This window comes from Schistocerca americana, chromosome 7 (genome assembly GCF_021461395.2).
Source record: "Schistocerca americana isolate TAMUIC-IGC-003095 chromosome 7, iqSchAmer2.1, whole genome shotgun sequence".
Classification (NCBI taxonomy): domain Eukaryota; kingdom Metazoa; phylum Arthropoda; class Insecta; order Orthoptera; family Acrididae; genus Schistocerca; species Schistocerca americana.
The window spans coordinates 391,732,523-391,759,599 of record NC_060125.1 but is presented as its reverse complement, the minus strand read 5'-3'; the positions used below and the strand labels follow the sequence as shown (position 1 = coordinate 391,759,599).

General features: G+C 43.5%; 1 protein-coding gene across 1 annotated transcript in view; it reads left to right on the top strand.

The window, feature by feature from the left end:
* Positions 1-3,627: 3,627 nt before the first annotated feature.
* The window catches only part of LOC124622610 (glutathione S-transferase D7-like), a 58,654-nt gene continuing 35,204 nt past the window's right edge, over positions 3,628-27,077 (top strand). Inside the window, exon 1 of the mRNA XM_047148372.1 lies at positions 3,628-3,769. The gene's annotated coding sequence lies outside the window, so the exon portion shown is untranslated. The remainder of the gene's footprint in view (positions 3,770-27,077) is intronic.

Genomic DNA, 27,077 nt, shown 5'->3' with positions numbered 1-27,077 from the left:
CCATCATCAGTTATTTTGCTCCCCAAATAGCAAAACTCCTTTACTACTTTAAGCGTCTCATTTCCTAACGTAATTCCCGCAGCATCACCCGACTTAATTCGACTACATTCCATTATCCTCGTTTTGCTTCTGTTGATGTTCATCTTACATCCTCCTTTCAAGACTCTGTCCATTCCGTTCAGCTGCTCTTTCAGGTCCTTTGCTGTCTCTGGCAGAATTACAATGCCATCGGCGAACCTCAAAGTTTTTATTTCTTCTCCATGGATTTTAATACCTACTACGAATTTTTCTTTTGTTTCCTTTACTGCTTGCTCAATATACAGAGTGGATAACATTGGGGATAGGCTACAACCCTGTCTCACTCCCTTCCCAACCAATGCTTCCCTTTCATGCCCCTCGACTCTTATAACTGCCATCTGGTTTCTGTAGAAATTTTAAATAGCCCTTCGCTCCCTGTATTTTACCCCTGCCACCTTCAGAATTTAAAAGAGAGTATTCCAGTCAACATTGTCAAAAGCTTTCTCTACGTCTACAAATGCTACAAAAGTAGGTTTGTCTTTCCTTGATCTATTTTCTAAGATAAGTCGTAGGGGCAGTATTGCCTCGCGTGTTCCAACATTTCTACGGAATCCAAACTGATCTTCCCCGAGGTCGGCCTCTACCAGTTTTTCCATTCGTCTGTACAGAATTCGTGTCAGTATTTTGCACCCGTGTCTTATTACACTGATAGTTCGGTAATTTTCACATCTGTCAACACCTGCTTTCTTTGGGATTGGAATTATTATATTCTTCTTGAAGTCGGGGGGGATTTTGCCTGTCTCATACATCTTGCTAACTAGATGGTAGAGTTTTGTTAGGCCTGGCTCTCCCAAGGCTGTCAGTAGTTCTAATGGAATGTTGCCTACTCCCGGGGCCTTGTTTCGACTTAGGTCTTTCAGTGCTCTGTCAAACTCTTCAAGTAGTATCATATCTCCTATTTCATCTTCATCTACATTCTCTTCCATTTCTATAATATTGTACTCAAGAACATCGCCCTTGTATAGACCTTCTATATACTCCTTCCACCTTTCTGCTTTCCCTTCTTTGCTTAGAACTGGGTTTCCATCTGAGCTCTTGATATTCATGCAAGTGGTTCTCTTTTCTCCAAAGGTCTCTTTAAGTTTCCTGTAGGCAGCATCTATCTTACCCCTCGTGAGATAAGCCTCTACATCCTTACATTTGTCCTCTAGCCATCCCTGCTTAGCCATTTTGCACTTCCTGTCGTTTTTAATTTTTGAGACGGTTGTATTCCTTTTTGCCTGCTTCATTTACTGCATTTTTATATTTTCTCCTTTCATCAATTAAATTCAATATCTCTTCTTCTGTTACTGAAGGATTGGTGTTAGCCCTCGTCTTTTTACCTACTTGATCCTCTGATACCTTCACTATTTCATCTCTCAAAGCTACCCATTCATCTTCTACTGTATTTCTTTCCTTCATTCTTGTCAATCGTTCCCTAATACTCTCCCTGAAGCTCTCTACAACCTCTGGTTCTTCAGTTTATCCAGGTCCCATCTCCTCAAATGCCCACCTTTTTGCTGTTTCTTCAGTTTTAATCTAGAGTTCATAACCAATAAATTGTGGTCAGAGTCCACATCTGCCCCTGGAAATGTCTTACAATTTAAAATCTGATTCCTAAATCTCTGTCTTACCATCATATAATCTATCTGATACCTTCTAGTATCTCCAAGCTTCTTCCATGTATACAACCTTCTTTTATGATTCTTGAACCAAGTGTTAGCTATGATGAAGATATGATCTGTGCAAAATTCTACCAGGCGGCTTCCTCTTTCATTCCTTACTCCCATTCCGTATTCACCTACTACGTTTCCTTCTCTTCCTTTTCCTACTATAGAGTTCCAGTCACCCATAACTATTAAATTTTCGTCTCCCTTCACTATCTGAATAATTTCTTTTATCTCATCATACATTTAATCAATCTCTTAGTCATCTGCGGAACTAGTTGGCCTATAAACTTCTACTACTGTGGTAGGCGTGGGCTTCGTATCTATCTTGGCCACTGTGGTGCCACCGCCAGACACCACACTTGCTAGGTGGTAGCCTTTAAATCGGCCGCCGTTCGGTAGTATACGTCGGACCCGCGTGTCGCCACTATCAGTGATTGCAGACCGAGCGCCGCCACACGGCAGGTCTAGAGAGACTTCCTAGCACTCGCCCCAGTTGTACAGCCGACTTTGCTAGCGATGGTTCACTGCCTACTTACGTTCTCATTTGCCGAGACGACAGTTTAGCATAGCCTTCAGCTACGTCATTTGCTACGACCTAGCAAGGCGCCATTATCAGTTACTATTGATATTGTGAATCATGTACCGTCAAAACCGACGTTCATCATTAATGGATTAAAGTTAAGTATTCCACCAGCTACGTCCGTTTTTCTAAATTCTAATTTCCTTGTCATGTTACAGACCTCACGCCAGCCTGCGTGCATTTCGGCCTCCTTTAATAAAACGGTGTTGGCTCTCTTGCCAACCACAACAGCCACAATAATGCGTTCACTATGCTGTTTGTAGTAGGTTACCCGCATTACTATTTTCTTATTCATTATTAAACCTACTCCTGCATTACCCCTATTTGATTTTGTATTTGTAACCCTGTATTCACCTGACCAGAAGTCTTTTTCCTCCTGCCACCGATCTTCACTAATTCCCTCTATATCTAATTTCAAGCAATCCATTTCCCTTTTTAAATTTTCAAATCCACCTGCCCAGTTAAGTAATCTAACATTCCACCCTCCGATCTGTAGAATTCCAGTCTTGATTCTCCTGCGTTGTCCCCACCCGGAGATCCGAATGAGGGACTGTTTTACCTCCAGAATATTTTACCCAAGGGGACGCCATCATCATTTAACCATACAGAAAATCTGCATGCCCTCGGGAAAAATATGGCTGTAGTTTGTCCTTGCTTTCAACCGTTCGCAGTACCAGCACAGCAAGGCCATTTTGGTTAGTGTTACAAGTCCAGATCAGCCAATCATCCAGACTGTTGGCCCTGCAACTACTTCCTCAAGCTTTCTTTTCCATTGACGCATTTCTAACATCTATAATACAGGAATGTGTCAATGGAAAAGAAAGCTTGAGGAAGAGAACGACTGAAGTAACACAAGTTATAAAATATATTGGCTGTACCTACTACACAGAAATGAAGGACGCAAAAGCATGTGAAGACTTGGACATCTTCTGCGAGCCAGATTGCTGGCAACCAGTTCTCAGATTAAGCACTAAAGAAAAGGATATGTATCATTTCATGTGTTCCCAAATTCTGATTTTTTGGGGGAGATTTGGACCTTTAAAACAGCAAGTTAATTTGATGTATTATGTGTGGCATCCGCTTAGTGACTCTTTCGAGTCATTGTATTTCTTTAAACAGCGTCGTGTTTCGAGAACTGACTGGGTGATGTCATGTTACTCCACAATACGCAACTCATCAGCAATATTATCTGACAGTGTTCATTCCTGGAACGACTGAAGTCGCCTTGTACAAAAGAGAGAGAGAGAGAGAGACAGAGAGAGAGAGAGACAGAGAGAGAGGTGGAGCCGCCGCCACCGGATGGCAGCACCATCGACAACCAGGACGTGACCTTGGCTGGAGCTCGGTCTGGACGCTCTTGTAGTCGCAGTTGCCGACCCGCCACGTCAGTACTCATCCGGCAGGCGGAGCGTGCGGTTCTGTGCGAGGTACGACCACCTAAACGGACAGATACATACAAGAGGTTAGTTCTCTTCGAAGCCTGCACATTTTCGCTCCGTTCGCTGTTTTAACTAGAACTGTTAGTGAAAAAGCGGTATGAACTGGAAGAAGAAAACCACAACCAGTTATTTTACAACTCCTCAGTTTATGCCGCACCACAAACAGTGCTGAAATGGTTATGCTGTTTACAGTACTGCAATACGCTCCACATCACTTCGTAACTTTAGCAGAATATAACTGTGAGCTAGCTACTATATGTGTGTTGGCACTGCGTGCGATTTCCGCAGGATACATCGTTGTAAACACGGTTCTTAACACGGGAGGTGCAAGCAAAGTACGTACAAGTTCATTAATTTGTATAGCCGCGCGGGATTAGCCGAGTGGTCTAGGGCGTTCAGTCATTGACTGTGCGGCTGGTCGCGGCGGAGGTTTGAGTCCTCCCCCGGGCATGGTTGTGTGTGTTTGTCAAAAAAATGGTTCCAATGGCTCTGAGCACTATGGGACTTAACTTCTGAGGCCATCAGTCCCCTAGAACTTAGTACTTAAACCTAACTAACCGAAGGACGAACACACATCCATGCCCGAGGCAGAATTCGAACCTGCGACCGTAGCGGTCGCGCGGTTCCAGACTGTAGCGCCTAGAACCGCTCGGCCACAACGACCGACTTGTTTGTCCTTAGGATAATCTAGGTTAAGTAGTGTGTAAGCTTAGGGACTGATGACCTTAGTAGTTAAGTCCCATAAGATTTCACACAAAAAAATAAAAATAATTTGTATGTGGCGGAGCATTTAGCGCGTTCAAACACACACACACACACACACACACACACACACACACACACACACACAAATTTTACAGAAAAGCTAGAAGCAGTAAAACGTGTAAAGGATAGGGTACGCAGCAGAGGAAAGAAATTACGAGACAGGCTCACGTTACGAAAAAACTGGTCGATGGAAACAAACCGTGGAAGACTGCGTTACAACCGTTTTGGCAGCGAGACGCTGGCGGCTTCATAGCCTCGCTGTTCAAAATTTTCTGTTGAGCAGATGTCCCCCCAACCTGTGTTGTCTACAGGAATGTAGAAGTGGGCGAATGAGACAACCAATAAATCCATGAATCTGATAACGTACATCTACGACCACAGCTAAGGAGCACAGGAAATATGTACAAAGATCGAAATCTCAAAAGTCTTATTGCTACCACCTTAGTAGAAGATCTGCAGTAGTGAATCATAATTTTATCCTACACAGATACTTATCCCAAGACATTTAATTTTTTTCATTTTTCTAGGTTGCATTTTTTTTAGTCTTCGGTCTTGTGACTGGTTTGATTCGGCTGGTCACGAATTTCTGCGCCAACCTCTTTATTTCAGAGTGGCACTTGCAACCTACGTCCTCAATTATTTGCTGGAAGTATTCTGGTCTCTGTCATCCCCTACAGTTTTTACCGTCTATAGCTCCTTCTGGTACCATTCAGACTATTCCCTGATGTTTCAACACATGTCCTATCTTCCTGTATCTTCTTCTTGTCTGTGTTTTCCATGTGTTCCTTTCTTAGACGATTTTGTGGAGAAACTTCTAATTTCTTACCTTATAAGTCCACCTAATTTTCAACGTTTACCTGTAGCACCACTTCTCATACGCTTGTATTCTCTTCTTCCGGTTTTCCCACCGTGCATGTTTCGCTGACATACACAGTGCTGTGCTCCAAACGTACATTCTTAAAAATTTCTGCCTCAAATTAAGGCCTACGTTTGATACTAGTTGACATCTCTTGGTCAGGAATGCTCTTTCTGCCAGTGCTAGTCTGCCTTTTACGTCCTCCTGGCTTCCTCCATCATCGATTATTTTGCTGCCTATGTAGCAGAAATCCTTAACTTCCTCTTCTTTGTGATCCCTAATTATCAAGTTAAGCAGTTTGCTATTATCATTTCTGCTACTTCTCATTTTAATCTTTCTTTGATCTACTTTCAGTCCATACTCTGTACTAATTACACTGTTCATTCTGAGCAATGTTTCCTATAATTCCTCTTCACTTTCACTGACAGCAATTTCATCAGCGTATCTTATCATTCATATCCTTTCATCTTGAATTTTAATCTCACTGCTCACCCCTCCTTTTGTTCCCGTCACTGCTTCTTCTATGTGCAGACTGAACAGTATGGGCGAAAGACTACCTCCCTCTCGTACACCCTTCTGAATGTGAACGATTCGTTCTTCGTCTTCTAGTCTTATCGTTCCCTCTTGGGACTTGTACATATTGTACATTATCCGTCTTGCACTGTAGCTTACCCCTATTTTTCTTAGACTTTCGAACATCTTGCTCTGTGTTATATTGTCGAACGCTTTTTCCATGTCGACAAATCCTATGAACGTATCTTGGTTTTTCTTCAGTATTGCATCCGTTACTAACGACAATATCAGATCTGCCTCTCGGGTGCCTTTACGTTTCCTAAAGCCGAGGTTTTCGTCATTTAACACAGTTTTCTTTTCCGTTCTTCTGTATATTATTGTTGTCAACAACTTGGATGCATGAGCTGTTAAGCTGATTGTTCGACAGTTCGCACACTTATCGGATATTGCTGTCTTTTTTGTGGATGATATTTCTCCGAAAGTCTGTTGTTATGAGTCTCATATAATCTATACACCAGTGCCAACTGACGTTTTGTTACCTCTCCCCTTAATGATTTTAAAAATAATGTTGTCTATCCCTTCTGCCTTCAAAGCTCTTTAAAACTCTAATTTTTATACTGTGTCTCCCTATAGACTCCTGTTTCTTCATCTGCCTCATCATCAGACAAGTCGTCTCCCTCATAAAGGCTTTCAATGTACTCTTTCCACCTATCCACTCTCTCCTCTGCAGTTAACAATGGAGTTCCATTGAACTCTTAATGTTGCTGCCCTTGCTCCTTGCTTTTAATTTCACAGAATGGTGCTTTGGCTTTTCGATATGCTGAGTCAGTCCTTCCGACAATCATTCCTTTTTCAATTTCTTCACATTTTTCAGGCAGCCATTTCGCCTTAGGTTCCCTCCACTTCCTATTTATTTCATTCCTGTGGCTTGTATTTCTGAATTTCCTTGAACATTTTTGTACTTCCTTCTTTCGTCGAACAGCTGACGTATGTCTTCTGTTACTTATGATAACTTCGTAGTAACTTTCCTGGTATCTATGTATATCTTTCCAACAATTGTGATTGCCCTTTTTAGACATCCACTCCACTTCAGCTGAAATGCCTACAGAGCTACTCATTATCGCTGTATCTATAGTCATAGAGAACTTCAAATGTATGTCTTCATTCCTTAGTACTTCCATACCCTACTTCTTTGCCATTGATTCTTCCTGACTAGTCTCTAAACTTCAGTATGAGTCTATATCTGCCTCTTGGGTGCACCTTACAATCCAATATCTGATTTCGGAATCTCTGCCTGATCGTGATGTGATCTTCCTGTATCTACCACTCTTTTCCAAGCACACCTCGCCCAATTATGATTCTTGAACAGAGATTCGCTATTACTAGCTGAAATTTAGTGCAGAACTCAATTAGTCATTCTCGACTCTCATTCCTAGTACCAAGCCCATGTTATCCCGCTATTCCTTCCCCTATAACAGCATTCCAGTCCGTCACGAGTATCAGATATTCATCTTCCCTTATTAGATTTTCATTTCCGCTTATGTGCCTAATTATCTGTTCATTATGCTCATATACCTTCTCTCTCTCGTCATCGTCTGCGTGTGACGATGGCATGTGCAGCTGAACTATTTTTGTCGGTACTGAATTACTGTCGATTCTGATGAGAACATTCCTGTCACTGAACTGTTCACATTCTGCCCTACATTCCTATTCATAACGAATCCTACTCCTGTTATACCATTTCTTGCTGCTGTTGGTATTATCCTAAACTCATCTGACCAGAAATCCTTGTCTTCTTTCCATTTCTCTTCACTGACATCCACTACATCTAGATTGAGCTTTAGCATTTCCGTTTTCAGACTTTCTAGCTTCGCTGCCACGTTGAAACTTCTGATATTCCACAGATCTTAGCCTTTCGTTTGTTATTCAATCTTTTTCTCATGATCACCTTGTCCTTGGCTGTTCCCTCTCGGATATACGAATGGGATACTAGTCCGAATTTTTTTGCCAATGGAGACATCATCGTGACACTTTTTCAGTTACAGACCACGTGTCCTGTGCATACCCATTATGTGTCATTAATGCAGTGATTTACGCTGCCTTCTGCATCCTCGTACCGTTGATGAATGTTGATTCTTCCGCCTTTTAGGGGGCCAATGCCCACGCACAAGGGAAAGAGTGTGCTCTGAACCTCTGTCTGCTCCTCCGCCCTGTTTGACAAACCCATTGGCAGGGTAAGGGTTACTTCTTATACCGGAAGTCTTCGGCTGCCATTACTGATGAGTTTAATTCAAAACTTAAGTAGCGGCGGGGTTCCAACCTGGACCCAGGACTTTTTGATTACCAGTCAAAGACGCTACCCCTAGAACATTAAACCATCATAAAGTTTATTACTCTGTATTTTATTCAAAGGGACTCATAATTTGTAGGTTATGCATTAGTTAATTACAATTATTAGATCGCTGATGGTATGTTATATACCAAATTAAGTACGAAATGTTCTGTTTTATATCCTGCTGCAGTCGTAAATTTTACGAGGGCTTAGTAATCTAAGGTTAAGACGTATAAACGTCTTTGAAGCTCCATCACGTGTTATGTTTGTTTGCATGGCTATCTTCCACAGCTGCTGGTATAATCTGTCCTTTTCGTCTTTAGCTTACTGCAATATTGTTCGCGTGTCGCTGTGATTAAGGTATCCTTGCACGGAAATATGGCGCTATCCATAATTGACGCCGAGGCAACTCTGGCCCATGAACCATATGACAGGGGTGAACGACGGCTCCATAGATGTTTATGGCCGAATAGAGGTGCAACTGTTGAGCAACTGACCGCCCAGGTGAACCAGCGAACGTTGCTGCGTATGGACCTCATCAGCAAGCGTCTCGTTAAAACATCTGTGCTGACTATTGTTCATCGGCAACGAAGGCTAGAATTTTCTCACCAATACCGCAACTGGACCATGTGAACCCTTAACTACAGTTTGGTTTTCCTCAGCACGATGGCATATACTAGCAGGACAATGCTACGTGCCACACAACTCTGTGTATTTGCGCGGTTCGAAGAGCATTAGGATGAGTTTATCATACTTTCTTGGTCACCAAACTTCCCCGATTTAACCCCAATAGAGTGTCTGTAGGGCCACGTCCATCGGGCTTTTCACGCCCTGGATCATCAACTGAAAACCTAGAACAGCTGCCCACGGCGCTAGAGATGACATGTCTTCACATCCCTGTTGGTACCTCCTTCCAGAACCTCACTGACTCTCTTTTTACACATCTCCGAGCTGCAAAAGGTAGTATTTCAGGCTTTTAAACAGTTGGTTACGTTAATGTGACTGGACAGTGTAAATGTATTGGGAAACAGGTTGCCCCACTTGCGTTCTGCATCTACATGTATACTCCGCAAGCTACCTATCGGTGTGTGACGGAGGGTACTTTGCGTACCAGTGTCGCGACTGTTTCGTGGGAAGAATGATTGCTGGTAAGCCTCCGTGTCGGCTCGAATCTCTGTAACTTTACCTTCACGGTCTTGTCACGAGAAATGTGTAGGTGAAAGCAATACATTTGTTGACGCTTCTAGGAATGTATGTTCTCAGAACTAACAGCAAAGCGCCCCGTGATGCAGAAACCCGCTCGTGCGGCTTTTGACACTGGAGTTGGTTCAACAACTCCGTGATACTTTCGTGCTTACTAAATGAACTTGTAACGGAACGTGCTGCTCTTCTTTGGGTCTTCCCTATTTCCTCTAGAAATCCTGTTTGATACTGACCACGTACTGACGAGCAGTATTCAAGTTTTGGTCAATAATTAACAAATCCCGCACTCATATTTCAGGAAGCTGTCACATAGGTGACTGTCTCGCCAATCATTCTGCAAGTATATCAGACTATGCAGTATCTCGAAGACTGTCTTTTTTTTCGTGATGTCCTTCAGTTCTATCCTTGTCAACGAATGTGCGCCGACGATCCAGTTCACGTGCGTCGATCTTGGCTGTTTGAAACGGGCCCATTAGTTATAAATCTTCTACAATTTTGTGTGATCTATGTTGACAAAAAGCGTTCAAACTAAACGATATTACCACAAAATTCTATTGCAGCTGTACTCCTAGTTTAGTCATCAGTTCTTCTACGGAGGGAAGCAGGAGGAGAAAGATGCCTTAGCAGGTAGCCTCATGCGACCTTGGTTTTAAAGGTGTGAATTGGTACTCTGGTTAATCAAGGTTATTTATGAGAATGTGGGTGAAAATAAAGGGCCATACTACAACTGTATCGCCGAGCAGAGCCCATATTTAAGAAGACAATTGAAGTATATTGCTTAACACATTTACGTAAGCACGGGTAACGAATACACTACCTGATAGACAGTATCCGGACGCCTCTATGAAATGTGAAATTGACCTCCAGATGTCATGGGGGGCGGGCCCGTCGGTATAAAAGGGGGCGGGGACTGTTGCGTTATCAGCAGACAAGCAGTAGCAGCAGAACTGGTCGATCAGGATAGCTCAGAGAACGTGGACTTGTAATTGGATGTCAGCTGCGTAACAAATCCACCAGGGCTTTTAACCCTCCTAAAGTTGCCTAAATCGACTGCTGGATAATGGACGGAGACCGTCGATCATTGCAGTGTGGTTGAAAAAAATAATGTGAAATCAACGGAAGGAATCTCTCGTGGGTTCCAAAGTTCTATCAGTAGTCCAGCTAGCACAGTGCTGCGTGTCTGGAGTTAAAAAGAATGGGACACAATGATCGACCAGCTACTCATAAGCCACACATTTCTGTTGTCAGTGCTAAGCGACTTGGTGTACAAATTGGCACCACTGGACAGTGTGTCAATGGAAAATGAGGGATTTGGAGTGATGAGTCACGCAGCATCCTGTGAGAATCCATTGTAGTGCCAACAATGAAATATGGAGAGGGTGATATTACGGTAAGGGGGTGTTTATCATGGTTTTGCTGTGGCTGTCTTATTGCGCTTCATTCGGATTGATGTGGATACAAAAAAATGGCTCTGAGCACTATGGGACTTAACATCTGAGGTCATCAGTCCACTAGACTTAGAACTACTTAAATCTAACCGCGCTAAGGACATTACACACATCCATTCCCGAGGCAGGATTCGAACATGCCACCGTAGCGGTCGCGCGGTTCCAGATTGAAGGACCTAGAACCGCTCGGCCACAGCGGCCGGCCGATGTGAACACATTTTACGGCACTGTGTTCTTTCTACAATAGAGCAAAAGTTCGGAGACAGTGACTGTGTGATATGCTATATTGTTATATATTGATTATTCCTTGCTATTGTAGTGTTAACTTGAAGCTGTGAGGAAGGAGGACAGGCGCTCCAAGGTGTGGAACCAGAGACGATGCTTGAGCACAGACGAAACTAGGAGAGAGATTGTTACATGAAGTAAACCGTTAGGGGAGAGCCTTGCAAAAATGCAGACGCCCCCAGATGCGGCCCCAGGGCGCTAGTTACCCTTCAAGGAATTCAGATGTAACTTCACGTCGTCTAGATGCTGTGGTAGGTTGCCACCGTAGAACTTTGTAACCAACAGGCAGGTACTAGCGTATAAAGCCAGCTTGATACCAGCCCCGAGAACAGTAACGTCAGTAGGCTCACAAGAGTTAGAAAGAGAGCGAAAACGCCATAAGCTGTTGATCTAGCAGTCCCGAGGGGCGGGGCTAAATGACGCATAACAATAATGTTACAAGCCTTATTTGGCAGGGCAGCTACGTTTAGCTTTCAGCTGAACAATGTTGATACCAAATACGGACTTAGTGCAACTGCATTAACATCCCCGCCTTAGGAGCAGTAGAGGGGACCTAACTAAACCGTGATTGGCAGGCGCCTGCAAGAAACCTGAGAGATTGACTGGGTGGCTTTAAGTGGGTAAAACAGTGCCCCCACGCGACTCCTTAAAACCCTTGATTCCGCATTTTGGCGGAGTTCTCAGTCAGAAGATCTGGTCGCCGAATCTGCGTCCGTCGGCTCCAGCCTCGGTGCAGCTCCGCGTCAGTCTGCTCTCTCACTTGGAATGCTTCAGTGAACAGTGTCACATACAGTACGGTTTGTTTTGCAACTAAGTTGTTGCCTTAAGATGCTGCTAGTGTTTGCTACTGTGGTTAGCATCCACTCCTAGGACTTCTGCACTGGCTTCTGTTGTAAATGTGTTATTCGTGCTTTTTCTAACCCTAGAACTAGCCTCCAGTGTATTAGTTAGTCCTGTCTGGAATAAACAACTATTTCAAAACCTTGTTTGTCCAAGAGTCTTCACAACGAGTTCCCTACCGAGTCTCACCACCCGTATTTCTAGTAAATGCCTGTACCAGTGTTGGCTCAGATAGAAGAAAACAATCAAATGCCCTCACTGTCAATTGTCCTTCTGCCTTCTGTTCGGTACCGCTTGGCAGCGCAGACTGACCTGTAACCCCTTCTCTCCCACCTATGCCAGGACACGACAATATCAGTACACCCTGTCATAAAGCAGCTCCTCTGAGCCGATGGTCTGGGGACAATAACTTTCCTGAAATGGACTGGCCTGCGGAGAGCCCTGACCCGAATCCATTGCAACACCTTTGGTTCAAATGGCTCTGAGCACTATGGGACTTAACATCTATGGTCATCAGTCCCCTAGAACTTAGAACTACTTAAACCTAACTAACCTAAGGACAGCACACAACACCCAGCCAACACGAGGCAGAGAAAATCCCTGACCCCGCCGGGAATCGAACCCGGGAACCCGGGCGTGGGAAGCGAGAACGCTACCGCACGACCACGAGATGCGGGCGCACCTTTGGTATGAGTTGGAATGTCGACTTCGCTCCAGATTCCAGTGTCCAGCATCACTGTCTTCTCTGGTTTTGGTTGTTAAGGAGAAATTAGCCACCATTCCTCCACAGACATCCAAACGTCTTCTCGAAAGTAACTCCAGCAGAGTTCGAACCATCGCAAAGAGAAGGCTGGATGCACCCCATATTAATGTCTGTCAATAAACGCCTGGATGGTTTTGATCAGATAGTGTATTTGGCACTCCAAACACAAGAAGAAGTCACTTTCATTGATCATCGGGTTTCATAGAATAACAAATGCAGGAATGAATATTTTCAGATACGTAGAGCTTTGGCTTTGAGACAAACAAGAGAGAGAACTGTGAGCAGTGGGAAGTGTCGGTGGGAGCGTGACAGTGCTACCTGCCGTAGACGATAACACCTCTGAGTGTAACTGCAAACTTCTGGCCGGTGCTTACCAAAGTCATTTACACCTCGCGAAGGGTAAACGTCACAGTACGCTGGGGTGTTTCATGTAAGATGCAAGCATTGCCTCCACACTGCGCAGGTACCAATAGCTTCATACGCCACAGGCTGCAGTCTCCGTATGTCGCTGCGGCCATTGCTCGGACAGCATGCCAGGTGGCATATCGGTTTCTTTTTTTTTATTTTTGCTCGTCCGGCCCGTAAAGTGTACTTGTGTTGCTTTATTACACGGACGATGCATTTTTAAACAATGGAAAGAGTCAGAGTGACTTTGGAAGAGAGAAAATTTAAAAAAAATAGATATGCAATATAAACGAGGTTGTAATTTGTAATTTATGTAATTATGTATATTGCATTTCATGATTGAGAAGCCGTGATATTTGCAATGGTCTTGTTAACCTACAGGCTAGGCATTATGTTTTATGTCTGGAGGTACCTTGATGACACACTAGCAGGCAGTTCTTACTACTCTTCCCTTTCTGTGATGACAGCAATTATTACTTTATATTTAAATAAAATAGATATGGAATATATACATTGCTGGTCTATGAGAGATTGTAATTTCTATAATGGTGTATATTACATTTCCTTGCCGATGTTCCACAGTAAAGATATTCTTGCAGATGGTTATGATAACGGAACTTTTATAGTAATAATGAAGCTGCTGATAATTATATGTAGCTTCATTACTGTAAGATTTTATTTGACAGAGTTATAAATGTATGCTTAGTAAAGACATCCAAATGATGTTCAGACTGAGAGTCAAATCTGAATTTTTGAATTGTTGTAAGGCTTGGTGGATTTGGGATGATGGATATAAAATGGTACGTAAGACTGACCCACATGCCTTAGGTTTATTGAAGATACACTCTTTAACTTTTTTACATGGTTAAAATTTCATGTTGTTTTGTTTGTAGTTTCCAGTCTTCAGATAGTTCTAGCGTCTATGAATGTTCTTATGCTAATACGACACCCATGAATAAACATTGTCTTCAATTATGTGAATGTGAATCTTATACTTTACAAACACAAAATCACGTAACACATTTGTACGATGTGTGATACAAAACTAACGCGAATTTTTGTTTTTCTTAAAGAATTTTTACTTATTCATCAACATCAACTTTTGTCTCCTTCAACGTAATCCCCCTCAGATATAATACAGTTGTGCCAGCGCGTTCTCCATCCTTGGAGGCACGTACGGAATTCACCTTTCGTTGTAGTGTTCAGATCTTTCAGCAGTTTTGTTTTTATCTCATCAATTAGGCAAAATGATATCCTTTCATGGTTTGTTTCAGCTTCGATAACAGATAGAAGTTGCAGGGGTCATGTCCTACGAATATGGTGTCTGAGGCAAAACAACAGTTTTGTTTTTTGCCAAAAATCACGAACGAGCATTGAGGAGTGAGCGGGAGCATTATCCTAATGAAATTTCGAAAACTGGTGTCACCACAATTCTGGTCGTTTTTTTCGGATTGTTTCACGTAGACGGGGCATAACTTCCAGGAAGTATTCCTTATTGATCGTGCGGCCACAAGGCAGAAACTCATCAGGCAGTATCTCATTGCAATCGACGGTAACAGTGAGAAGAACCTCCACATGTGATCGAATTTCTCTAACTTTTTTTTGTATTGGCTCCTCAGGCTCTTTCCATTGGAACGGTTGGGCCTTGGTTTCGACATCATACCCGTATACCCTTGTTTCGTCGCCTGTTATAATCTTTTTTTGCAGAAGTTCTGGATCATTGTTGACATCATTCAGCAATTCCTAAGCGATATGTACGTGACATCACTTTTGGTAGAAATTCAACCGTTTCGGAAGAAACGTGCTGTTTGCACGTTTCATGCCCAAAACATCCTAAAAAATCATTTGGCATGAGCCAAAGGATATGTCAGTATCATCAGCAACCTCTCTGATGGTGGTTCGACGATTTTCCAGAACCATTTTCTTCACTTCTTCCACATTGTCGTCAGTAATTGATGTGCTCGGATATCTGTATCGGTTGTTGTCATCAACGTCTTCTCGATCATCTTTCAAACTTTTATACTTGTCTTACCCATAGTATATTCGCCAAAAGCCACAATCATTTCGAATGTGGTGTTGCACTTTATTCCATTTTTCAAACAAAATTTAATACAAAATCTTTGATCCATCTTTTCGAAAGGAAAAATTTGCCGAGCACTCGAAAACACGTATGACCTTTTCGACTGTCATCAATAAACTAAATATTCAGAAAAGCTGAAAGTGCTAACAGACATCAGGAACATGTGTACCAACAAGATAAATAAATTGAAAATCGTATATATAAAGCCCGCGAAATTAAATTCCAGTTACTTTTTGATGACAACTCGTTAAGTGTTTACAAAAGTTGTGTGGTTTGACAATATGGCATATCGAGTCTCCTTAACGTTTTATTTTAGTTAATGACATAATTTAAGATGACCGTAAGTTGAATGCAAGTTTTGTTTGATTTCACAAAACAGTATGTTCAGCCTTCAGTTGGTCGACGTCTTTATGACTGAAAATCACATACCACTTTAGTCTTGCCATGCGGTTCGCCACATTACCAGCTGTGCACTTCATGTATTGAAACATTATAAATGGATTTATAGCATGACGCTTCTTACTAGTCATGATTATTCATGCATCTGATTAATGATGTCACATTGTAAGTATACAACAGGTCAAGAACGGTGTGTGGTATATTATAAGTGTTTTCGTATTAACTGTAGCTTTTTGTTTGTCTTTTTTCGTGGTGTGTTGATACATGAGAACGATCCATTTCTGACCGAAACGGGCTGTTTAAGAAAGTGACAATACAGCTAAATGCTAAGCCCAACTTTCCAAAACGGAGTAAGTCGTTGCACCATTTATCGTTTCAGTCAACTGTGACTAAAGCATGTGCTCACAGAGCAAGGTAGTTCTTAGCACCAAAAATACACGTTGGTACTGTCACAGACGCCATTGGCGGTGTTTGCTCTGGCTTTTTCCTGCATGAAATACCCGTAAGTATTTTTTCAGTGATTAATTCTCTGCAAAAAGGTTGCAGTATATGTATTGTTCACATATCTATCAGAAGTTACGGTCTACTGGGAAAAGGTCGGTCCAATAATTCGTTGTGCGCTAACTATAAGCCATAATACTGTTTCCACACTACGCAGAGATTCTCAGTATAACTGATCATAATACTAACGACTACAAGTTCACGAAGCTCGATAAAAACAGCCACTCTTCTTCGAAAAAAGAGCTTTTCGGGATCTACTTCTTCACCATATACTGACTGCGATAGCTGCTTGCAGTACAATATCTTGGAAAATGTAGCCAGTCTGCAGAGGAGACAGTTTACAAAACATCTGTGCATCCCATCTTATAATATCGCTCAAGTGGGCTCTTCAATGTAAGCAAAAAGTATACGGACATCTTACTCGCGTAAACAAATGTTGCGAGCTTCATCGTAACCAAATAAGTACCTTAATCAAGAAAAGTAGTGCCAAAACAAGCCCTACCGCAGCCCGACATCTCCTTCACAGATAAAAAAAATATTCAAAGGGGGGCAGCACGAACGGTCACAGATTTGACTGACTCACGCAGAGTGTCACGGGAAGAATCCGAATTGCCAGGTTCTGCGAAAATACACGCGTGGGAAAAGCTTAAGGACGGAATTAACTATCGCATGATGTGTCGCTGTCAAGTACGAGGGTGAGTCAAATGAAAACCTTAAATTTGTAATTGTTGTTGTTGTCGTTGTTGTGGTCTTCAGTCCTGAGACTGGTTTGATGCAGCTCTCCATGCTACTCTATCTTGTGCAAGCTTTTTCATCTCCCAGTACCTACTGCAACCTACATCCTTCTGAATCTGCTTAGTGTATTCATCTCTTGGTCTCCCTCTACGATTTTTACCCTCCACGCTGCCCTCCAATACTAAATTGGTGATCTCTTGATGCCTCAGAACATGTCCTACCAACCGATCCCTTCTTCTGGTCAAGTTGTGCCACAAACTTCTCTTCTCCCCAATCCTATTCAATACTTCCTCATTAGTCTGTAAGTTGGTAAGTGTACTACAAACAGCGTGCAGAATGGCCTGTAGATGGCAGTATAGTGCAGATGCACACATACTGTCGCAGTATCAGTATAAAGATGGCCGCCCCACTTGCGACTTGCACCAGGGAAGAACAGCGTTCTGTTAATCGGTTTTTGCGTAGTGACGCTGTGAAACCTATTGAAATTCATCAACGAATGAAAAGTCTACGAATGGAGTATGAAGTTCGCAAATGGTGTGACTTCAGTGGAAGATGCTCCTCGTCCATGTGAGGCACGAGTTGTGACTCGCAGAGTGTAGGAAAACCGCCGAGTGACACTGAATGACATTGCAGTATGTTTACAGATTAGTCATGGGTCAGCACACCACATTGTGCATGATGTGCTCCAGTTTCACAAAGTGTCTGCAAGATGGGTGCCACGGCAGCTGGCTCCTGAAATGAGAGAACGACGTGTTGATGCTTGTGAAGAACTTCTTCGGCGCTTTGAACGAGAAGGTGATGGCTTCCTTGCAAGAATCGTTACTGGGGACGAAACCTGGGTTCACTTCCACCAACCGGAAACGAAGAGAGCGAGCAAGAAATGTCGCCATTCCTCATCACCAAAACCAAAGAAGTTTCGAACAGAACCATCAGCAGGGAAGGTTATGCTGTCTCTCTTTTGGGACGAAAAAGGCGTAATTTTGGAGCATTACATGCCTAGAGGGACCTTTGTCACCAGAGCATCATACACAGATGTAAAAAATCAACTGCAGCCTGCAATAAAATCAAAGCAACGTGGATTGCTGTCAGTAGGTGTCCTTTTGCAACATAACAATGCAACGCCCCACACTGCCCGTACAACAGTTGCAACAATCACAGACCTGCATTTTGAGTGTCTTCCTCATCCACCATACTCACCAGACCTTGCCCCAAGTGATTTCCGTATGTTTGGACCACTCAAAGACGCAATGCGAGGAAAGAAGTTCCGTTATGATGAAGAGGTACGCCACGCGGTGCATGAGTGGTTGCGTGGACTACCAAAAGAATTTTTTTCCAAAGGAATTGATGCACTTTGTAAGCGCTGGAGGACTTGCATTGAGCGTGGGGGAGATTATGTTGAAAAGTAATACAACTTTGACCACTTCTGCACAATAAATAATATTTTTAAAAAATACACTTCTGGACATTAAAATTGCTACACCACGAAGACGACGTGCTACAGACGCGAAATTTAACCGACAGGAAGAAGATGCTGTGATATGCAAATGATTAGCTCTTCAGAGCATTCACACAAGGTCGGCGCCGGTGGCGACATCTACAACGTGCTGACATGAGGAAAGTTTCCAACTGATTTCTCATACACAAACAGCAGCTGACAAGGCGTTGCCTGGTGAAACGTTGTTGTGATGCCTCATGTAAGGAGGAGAAATGCGTACCATCACGTTTCCGACTCCGATAAAGGTCGGATTGCAGCCTATCGCGGTTACGGTTTATCGTATCTCGGCATTGCTGCTCGCGTTGGTCGAGATCCAATGACTGTTAGCAGAATATGGAATCGGTGGGCTCAGGAGGGTAATATGGAACGCCGTGCTGGATCCCAACGGCCTCGTATCACTAGCAGTCGAGATGACAGGCATCTTATCCGCATGGCTGTAACGGATCGTGCAGCCACGTCTCGATCCCTGTGTCAACAGATGGGGACGTTTGCAAGACAACAACCATCTGCAAGAACAGTTCGACGACGTTTGCAGCAGCATGGACTATCAGCTCGGAGACCATAGCTGCGGTTACCCTTGACGCTGCGTCACAGACAGGAGCGCCTGCGGTGGTGTACTCAACGACGAACCTGGGTGCACGAATGGCAAAACGTCATTTTTTCGGATGAATACAGGTTCTGTTTGCAGCATCATGATGGTCGCATCCGTGTTTGGCGACATCGCGGTGAACGCACATTGGAAGCGTGTATTCGTCATCGCCATACTGGCGCTATCCCGAGCGTGATGGTATGGGGTGCCATTGGTTACACGCCTCGGTCACCTCTTGTTCGCATTGACGGCACTTTAAACAGTGGACGTTACATTTCATATGTGTTACGACCCGTGGCTCTACCCTTCATTCGATCCCTGCGAAACCCTACATTTCAGCAGGATAATGCACGATCGCATGTTGCAGGTCCTGTACGGGCCTTTCTGGATATAGAAAATGTTCGACTGCTGCCCTGGCCAGCACGTTCTCCAGATCTCTCACCAATTGAAAACGTCTGGTCAATGGTGGCCGAGCAACTGTCTCGTCACAATACGCCAGTCACTCCTCTTGATAAACTGTGGTATCGTGTTGAAGCTGCATGGGCAGCTGTACCTGTATACGCCATCCAAGCTCTGTTTGACTCAACGCCCAGGCGTATCAAAGCCGTTGTTACGGCCAGAGGGGGTTGTAATATATCATCTGAATTTCTTCTTGGTGTAGCAATTTTAATGGCCAGTAGTGTATTTAAGGTTTCATTTGACTTACCCTTGTAACAGAGCCTGATGAAACTAGGACCAAAGCTAGAAGGGTGGCACAGTACAGAATAGAAGGTTCCTGAAAGAAGTAAGCAATGAGACAAACAGAAACGACACTGTTATTTTAAGACAACAACTCCATTGAAGTCACCACGATTCATGACGTTCACCTGTACCATTACAGACGGCCGAAAAGGTTCTTAATGCGGTGCATGAGCACCCGGACGGCAGTGCATTGTCTGCAACATAATGCCATGCTGGCCACAATATTGACAAAGCAGTTGTTGTTGTAGGGCGTTGCTTTACTCCACCAGTGCGCTTGACAGCTGATGGATGGTTGTTGGTGCATGTGGACGTGCTACAATACGTCTTCCCAACGCACTTCCTCGATGGGGTCTAAGTCAGGGGGACGGGCAGATGAGTCCATTTGCCGACTACCCTCTCGTTGCAAAAGCTCTTCCACCTGTCCTGTTCAATGCGGTCGCGTATTATCATCCTTTATGGATGATAATACGCAATCAGAGCCAAACGCTCTCCAGAAAAGAGGCACATGGGGTAGGAGTGCATTGTCACAATAACCTCAAATCGTGAGTGTTCCGTGTTCAAAGGTTTGGAGGCCAGTACGTCCACGCAAGGTTATGCCTCCCCACTCTGTTACATCTGGACCACGAAAATTATCATATTCGACATGCTGGACGTACCCACATACGACGAGAGATGAGAACACGTAATGCACCCCGGAACACTGTCGCACATGTTCAGAAGAAGAAGAAAGGAAATTTTGTAGGCATTTATATCGGATAATATCGGCAGTAGTTGAGTTTTAAGTAGACATACGTCATTATAGCGGTTAAAAATGTCATAAACGTACCTTGTGGAGTGCTGCCCATCTCATTTTATCCTGACAACTAGACCGCTGTCATATAATTAACAGGTCACACAAACTATATCTGAGAAATGTATCGTTGTCCGATTCACTGTTTACCGTTAATTGTCACGGGACGTATCCCATCGACTTCAGACTGGAATGATAGCGCTGCATTGGAAAAGTATGTATCGGTGCAGTTTCCGCAAGATTTCGCGAGACTGAAGTCGGAACGCGCACTTTTCTACTACGTCCGGGTTTTGAAGTGAGATGGCCCACTGTGTGGTGGCACGCGAACGGAAATGATTCCACCCTTGGCCAGAAAGCCAATGATCGTCTCGCTTTGGACGTTAGACGAAGCGCTCCGTTTCCGCATTACGACGACGGCTGCACTGTTTTCTGCGTCCCACAGACACGCTTTATACACTATGTGATCAAAGGTATCCGGACACCTGGCTGAAAATGACTTAAAAGTTCGTGGCGCCCTGCATCGGTAATGCTAGAATTCAGTATGGTGTTGCCCCACCCTTAGCCTTGATGACAGCTTCCACTCGGGCAGGCACACTTTCAGTCAGATGGTTGGGTGGTGGCATCCCATTCATCGCGGAGTGCTGCACTGAGGAGAGGTGTCGATATCGGTCGGTGAGGCCTGGCACGAAGTCGGTGTTCAAAACACCCCAAAGGTGTTCTATAGGATTCAGGTTAGGACTCTGTGCAGGCCAGTCCATTAAAGGGATGTTATTGTCGTGTAACCATTCCGCCACGGGCCGTGCATTATGAACCGATGCTCGATCGTGTTGAAATATGCAATCGCCATCCCCGAATTGCTCTTCAAAAGTGGGAAGCAAGAAGGTGCTTAAAACATCACTGTAGGCCTGTGCTGTGATAGCGCCACGCAAGACAACAAGGGGTGCAAGTCCCTCCATCAAAAACACCACCGCCTCCGAATTTTGCTGTTGGCACTACACACGCTGGCAGATAACGTTCACCGGCCATTCGCAATACCCACACCCTGTCACCGGATCTCCATATTGTGTACCGTGATTCGTCACTCCACACAACGTTTCTTCACTGTTCAGTAGTCCAATGTTTACACTCCTGTTACCAAGCGAGGCGTCGTTTGGCATTTACCGGCGTGATTGATTTATGAGCACCCGCTCGACCATTAAATCCTAGTTTTCTCACCTCCCGCCTAACTGTCATAGTACTTGCAGTGGATCCTGATGCAGTTTGAAATTCCTGTATGATGGTCTGGATAAATGTCTGCCTATTACACATTACGACCCTCTTCAACTGTCGGGGGTCTCTGTCAGCCAACAGACGAGATCGGCCTTTACCCTTTTGTGCTGTACGTGTCCCTTCATGTTTCCACTTCACTGTCACATCGACCTAGGACCTAGGGATGTTTAGGAGTGTGGAAACGTTGTCTATCACTTCTGCCTTATTTGATCTTAAGTTCTCCAAAGCACTCTTAAATTCTAGCTCTAATACTGGGTCCCCTATCTCTTCTAAATCGGTTCGTGTTTCTTCTTCCATCACATCAGACAACTCTTTCCACTGATATGGCTTTCAATGTACCTTTTCCACCTATCCGCTCTCTCCGCCGCATTTAGCAGTGGAATTCCTTTTACGCTCTTAATATAACCACCCTAGCTTTTAATTTCACCGGAGGTTGGTTTGACTTTCGTATATGCTGAGTCAGTCCTCCCGCCAATCATTTCTTTTTCGATTTCTTCACATTTTTCGTACAGCTATTCAAGTTCGTGTGGGGAAGGTATGAGTCTGACGACATATTATCTGACTTTCGAAAAAATCATGCACACACTTCCGAAGACTGTAAGAGCTGACAAGTGCGAGAATTATCGTACAATCATCTTAACGGATCATGCATCCAAGTTGCTGACAAGGATAATATACAGAAGAATGGAGAAGAAAATTGACGATGTGGTAGATGACGATCAGTTTGACTTTAGGAAAGGTAAAGGCGCGAGAGAGGCAATTCTGACGTTGCGGTTAATAATGGAAGCAAGACTAAAGAAAAATCAAGACACGTTCATAGGATTTGTAGACCTGGAAAAAACATTCGATAATGTAAAATGGTGCAAGATGTACGAAATTCTGAGAAAAATAGGGGTAAGCTCTAGGGAGAGACGGGTAATACGTAATATGTACAAGAGCCAAGAGTGGACGACCAAGTACGAAGTGCTCGGATTAAAAAGTGTGTAAAAGAGGGATGTAGTCTTGCTCACCTACCGTTCAATCTGTACATCGAAGATGTAATGATGAAGATAAAAGGAAGGTTCAGGAGTGGAATTAAAATTCAATGTGAAAAGATATCAGTGATGCGATTCGCTGATGACGTTGCTATCCTGAGTGAAAGTGAAGAAGCATTACAGTATCTGCTGAACTAAATGGACAGCATTACGAGCACAGAATATGGATTGAGAGCAAATCGAAGAAAGACGAAGTTAATGAGAAGTAGCAGAAATGAGAGCAGCGAAAACTTAACATCAGTATTGATGGTCACGAAGTCGATGAAGTTAAAGAATTCCGCTACCTAGGTAGCAAAATAACCAGTGACGGACGGAGTAAGGAGGGCATCAAAAGCAGACTAGCACTGACACAAGGAGCATTCCTGGCCAAGAGAAGTCAGCTAGTATCGAACATAGGCCTTAATTTGAGAAAGACATTTCGGAGAATGTAGATTTAGAGTACAGCACTGTATGGTAGTGAAACTTGGACAGTGGGAAAACCGGAACAGAAGAGAATCGAAGCATTTGAGATGTGGTGCTACAGACGAATGTTGAAAATTGGGTGGACTGATAAGGTAAGGAATGAGGAGGTTCCACGCAGAATCGGAGAGGAAAGGAGTATGAGGAAAACACTGAGAAGGAGAAGGGACACGATGGAAGAACATCTGTTAAGACATCGGGGCATGACTTCTATGGTAGAGGAGCTGTAGAGGGCAAAAACTGTAGAGGGAGACAGAGATTGGAATACATACAGCAGATAATTGAAAACGTTGATTGCAAGTGCTGCTCTGAGATGAAGAGGTTGGCACAGGAGAGGAATTCGTGGTGGGCCGCATCAAACTAGTCAGAAGACTGAAGACTCAAAAAGAAAAGCTAATTCAGTGAAAAGGTAAGCTATTTAGGCCACATATTTTGACACTCGAAAACTCAGTCTTCAAAACTTATAGGGTGCTTCCCTCTGACACAGAATCACGAAATTTGGCAAGAAACAAGCTTCGATAGTACAAGTAAACTAAGAAAATCTGGAAAGTGTTAAATTGTAATTAAATCGTATTAAAAAAATTTTTTGCCGTTAGAACGTACATTGCATTCATTATCCGTCGCTGCATCCATTACTGCATGCAAACATAAAAGGTAAGTTGTAGTCATGTTTTAGTAAGTAAATAAAATATATTGTATTAAATCTTCTATATATGTATAAATAAACTGAAGTTCTCCCGCTCGGTTCTCCTTGTATATCCGAGCTACGTTTGCACGGAATCCTCAGTGCGTGAGTCCTGCTCGCACTTCTCCAGTTTTATTTACCGTTGTTTGCGTGCAGCGCTGCGCTTCCGCATTATGATCTAGTAAACAGCCCGTATATTAACGGTTGTTACAGTATTTCGTGTTTCAGCGCCTAAGCATAATTCGGAAAATCTTCAGTTATGTTAAACGTAAACATCATGTGCAGGCTACTGAGTGACTGTATTTATGCCTTGAAAAACAATCCATAACTACATACAGGATACAGTGTGGTCATAAACAGTCTGAAGAGTTTGTAAAGGTGTTGCAGGGGAGTTTGTGCTGAGAAGTAGTTGCTAAAAAAAAGTACGTTACGTTGTGCCGTTTCCGAGTTATTTAGCATTGAAGTTAGCCAATGAGGTCGTCGCGCGCGCAAATTCAAGTACTTGCATGCGCTAAAATGTGGCAATGCACAGACATTTGTGTGTTTGAGTTACCACTTGTTCACATGCTCATTACCAATGAAAATGTGCATTTTTCTGGTGTAAATTTAAGCTAGGTGAATAATAGCTAAGTTTGTTCGGTTTGAGGAAACCAAACGTAGAACGTTTGGCGCCATTGTCTCCGGCAGGCTGCTTGAATTTGCGACCTGATTGGCCGACTCCAGTGTTAATACTCGGAAACGGCGCAACACATCGAATTTTTTTTTTAACAATTACACTCCACAACCTGTTTTATGGTGAGTAGCAGAGAGTGTGTACCACTGTCACTTTTCCACCTACTCAGTTAAAGTCGAGAATGGTCTCGGGAACATCGTTCGCTGGCAAGCCTCCTTGTTGTTGTTGTTGTTGTTGTGGTCTTCAGTCCTGAGACTGGTTTGATGCAGCTCTCCATTCTACTCTATCCTGTGCAAGCTTCTTCATCTCCCAGTACCTACTGCAACCTACATCCTTCTGAATCTGCTTGGTGTATTCATCTCTTGGTCTCCCTCTACGATGTTTACCCTCCACGCTGCCCTCCAATACTAAATTGGTGATCCCTTGATGCCTCAGAACATGTCCTACTAACCGGTCCCTTCTTTTTGTCAAGTTGTGCCACATACTCCTCTTCTCCCCAATTCTATTCAATACTTCATCATTAGTTATGTGATCTACCCATCTAATCTTCAGCATTCTTCTGTAGCACCACATTTCAAAAGCTTCTATTCTCTTCTTGTCCAAACTATTTATCGTCCATGTTTCACTTCCATACGTGGCTACACTCCATACAAATACTTTCAGAAACGAATTCCTGACACTTAAATCAATACTTGATGTTAACAAATTTCTCTTCTTCAGAAGCGCTTTCCTTGCCATTGCCAGTCTATATTTTATATCCTCTCTACTTCGACCATCATAAGTTATTTTGCCCCCCAAATAGCAAAACTCTTTTACTACTTTAAGTGTCTCATTTCCTAATCTAATTCCCTCAGCATCACCCGACTTAATTCGACTACATTCCATTATCCTCGTTGTGGTCCTCCTTGTGAGTTCGAATCTCTTAAATTTCGCCTGCATGTTCTGTCCGCGAGGTACACTAAGGAGGAAACAATATATAGCTTCAATCTTCTAGGAAAATGCCTTCAGGAACTTTTAACCACGCCTCGTTGCATAACGCCTCCCTTGTATCGTCTGTCACGGAGTTGGATGAGGATCTCTGTGACGCTAGCTTTGGCACATACTAGCCAGACCTGTAACGAAATATAGTGCTCTTTTTGGAACTACTGCAGTTCCTTTATGTATTCTATCTGGCAAAGATCCCACACTGTCGAGGAATAGTCAAGTTTCAGTTGAACGAGAGCTTTGTTAACTAGATCCTTTGTGTGTAGACGCCACTTGCTTCCATTGAATATCAGGCTGGCATTTGCTTTCCCTACAATTAGTTTTAAGTGTTTGTTCTACTTTAAATCGCTCTGTACGCATAGTCAAAGAATGGTTCAAATGGCTCTGAGCACTATGGGACTTAACATCTGAGGTCATCAGTCCCCTAGAACGTAGAACTAGTTAAACCTAACTAACCTAAGGACATCACACACATCCATGCCCGAGGCAGGATTCGAACCTGCGACCGTAGCGTAACTATCGTGTAGTTATACAACAACGCATCTTTCTACTTTGTCATTGTAAGATGGTCTGTGTTCATGTCGAGAAGTGATCACAATTATCCGGACACCCCCAAAAACATACGTTTTTAATATTAGGTGCATTGTGCTGCCACGTACTACCAGGTACTCCATATCAGCGACATCAGTAGTCATTAGACATCGTGAGAGAGCAGAATGGGGCGCTTCGCGGAACTCTCGGACTTCGGGCATTGTCAGGTGATTGGGTGTCACTTGTGTCACACGTCTGCACGCGAGATTTACACACTCCTAAACATCTCTAGGTCCACTGTTTCCGATATGATAGTGAAATGGACACGTGAAGCGGAACGTACAGCACAAAAGCGTACAGGCCGAACTCGTCTGTTGACTGACAGTGACCGCCGACAGTTGAAGAGGGTCGTAATGTGTAACAGGTAAACATCTATCCAGACCATCAAACAGGAATTCCAGACTGCATCAGGATCCACTGCAAGTACTATGACAGTTAGGCGAGAGGCGAAAAAAACTTGTATTTCATGGTCGAGCGGTTGCTCATAAACCACACATCACGCCGGTAAACGCCAAACGACGCCTTGATTGGTGTAAGGAGAGTAAATATTGGACAATTGAATGGTGGAAAAACGTTGTGTGCAGTGACGAATGACGGTACACAATGTGACGATCCGATGGCAAGGTGTGGGTATGGCGAATGCCCGGTGAACGTGATCTGCCAGCATGTGTAGTGCCAACAGTAAAATTCGGAGGCGGTGGTGTAATGGTGTGGTCGTGTTTTTCATGGACGGGGCTTGCACTCCTTGTTTTGCGTGGCACTATCACAGCACAGGCCTACATTTATGTTTTAAGCATCTTCTTGCTTCCCAGTGTTGAAGAGCACTTGGGGAATGGCTTTTTCATCTTTCAACACGATTGAGCACCTGTTCATATTGCATGGCCTGTGGCGGAGTG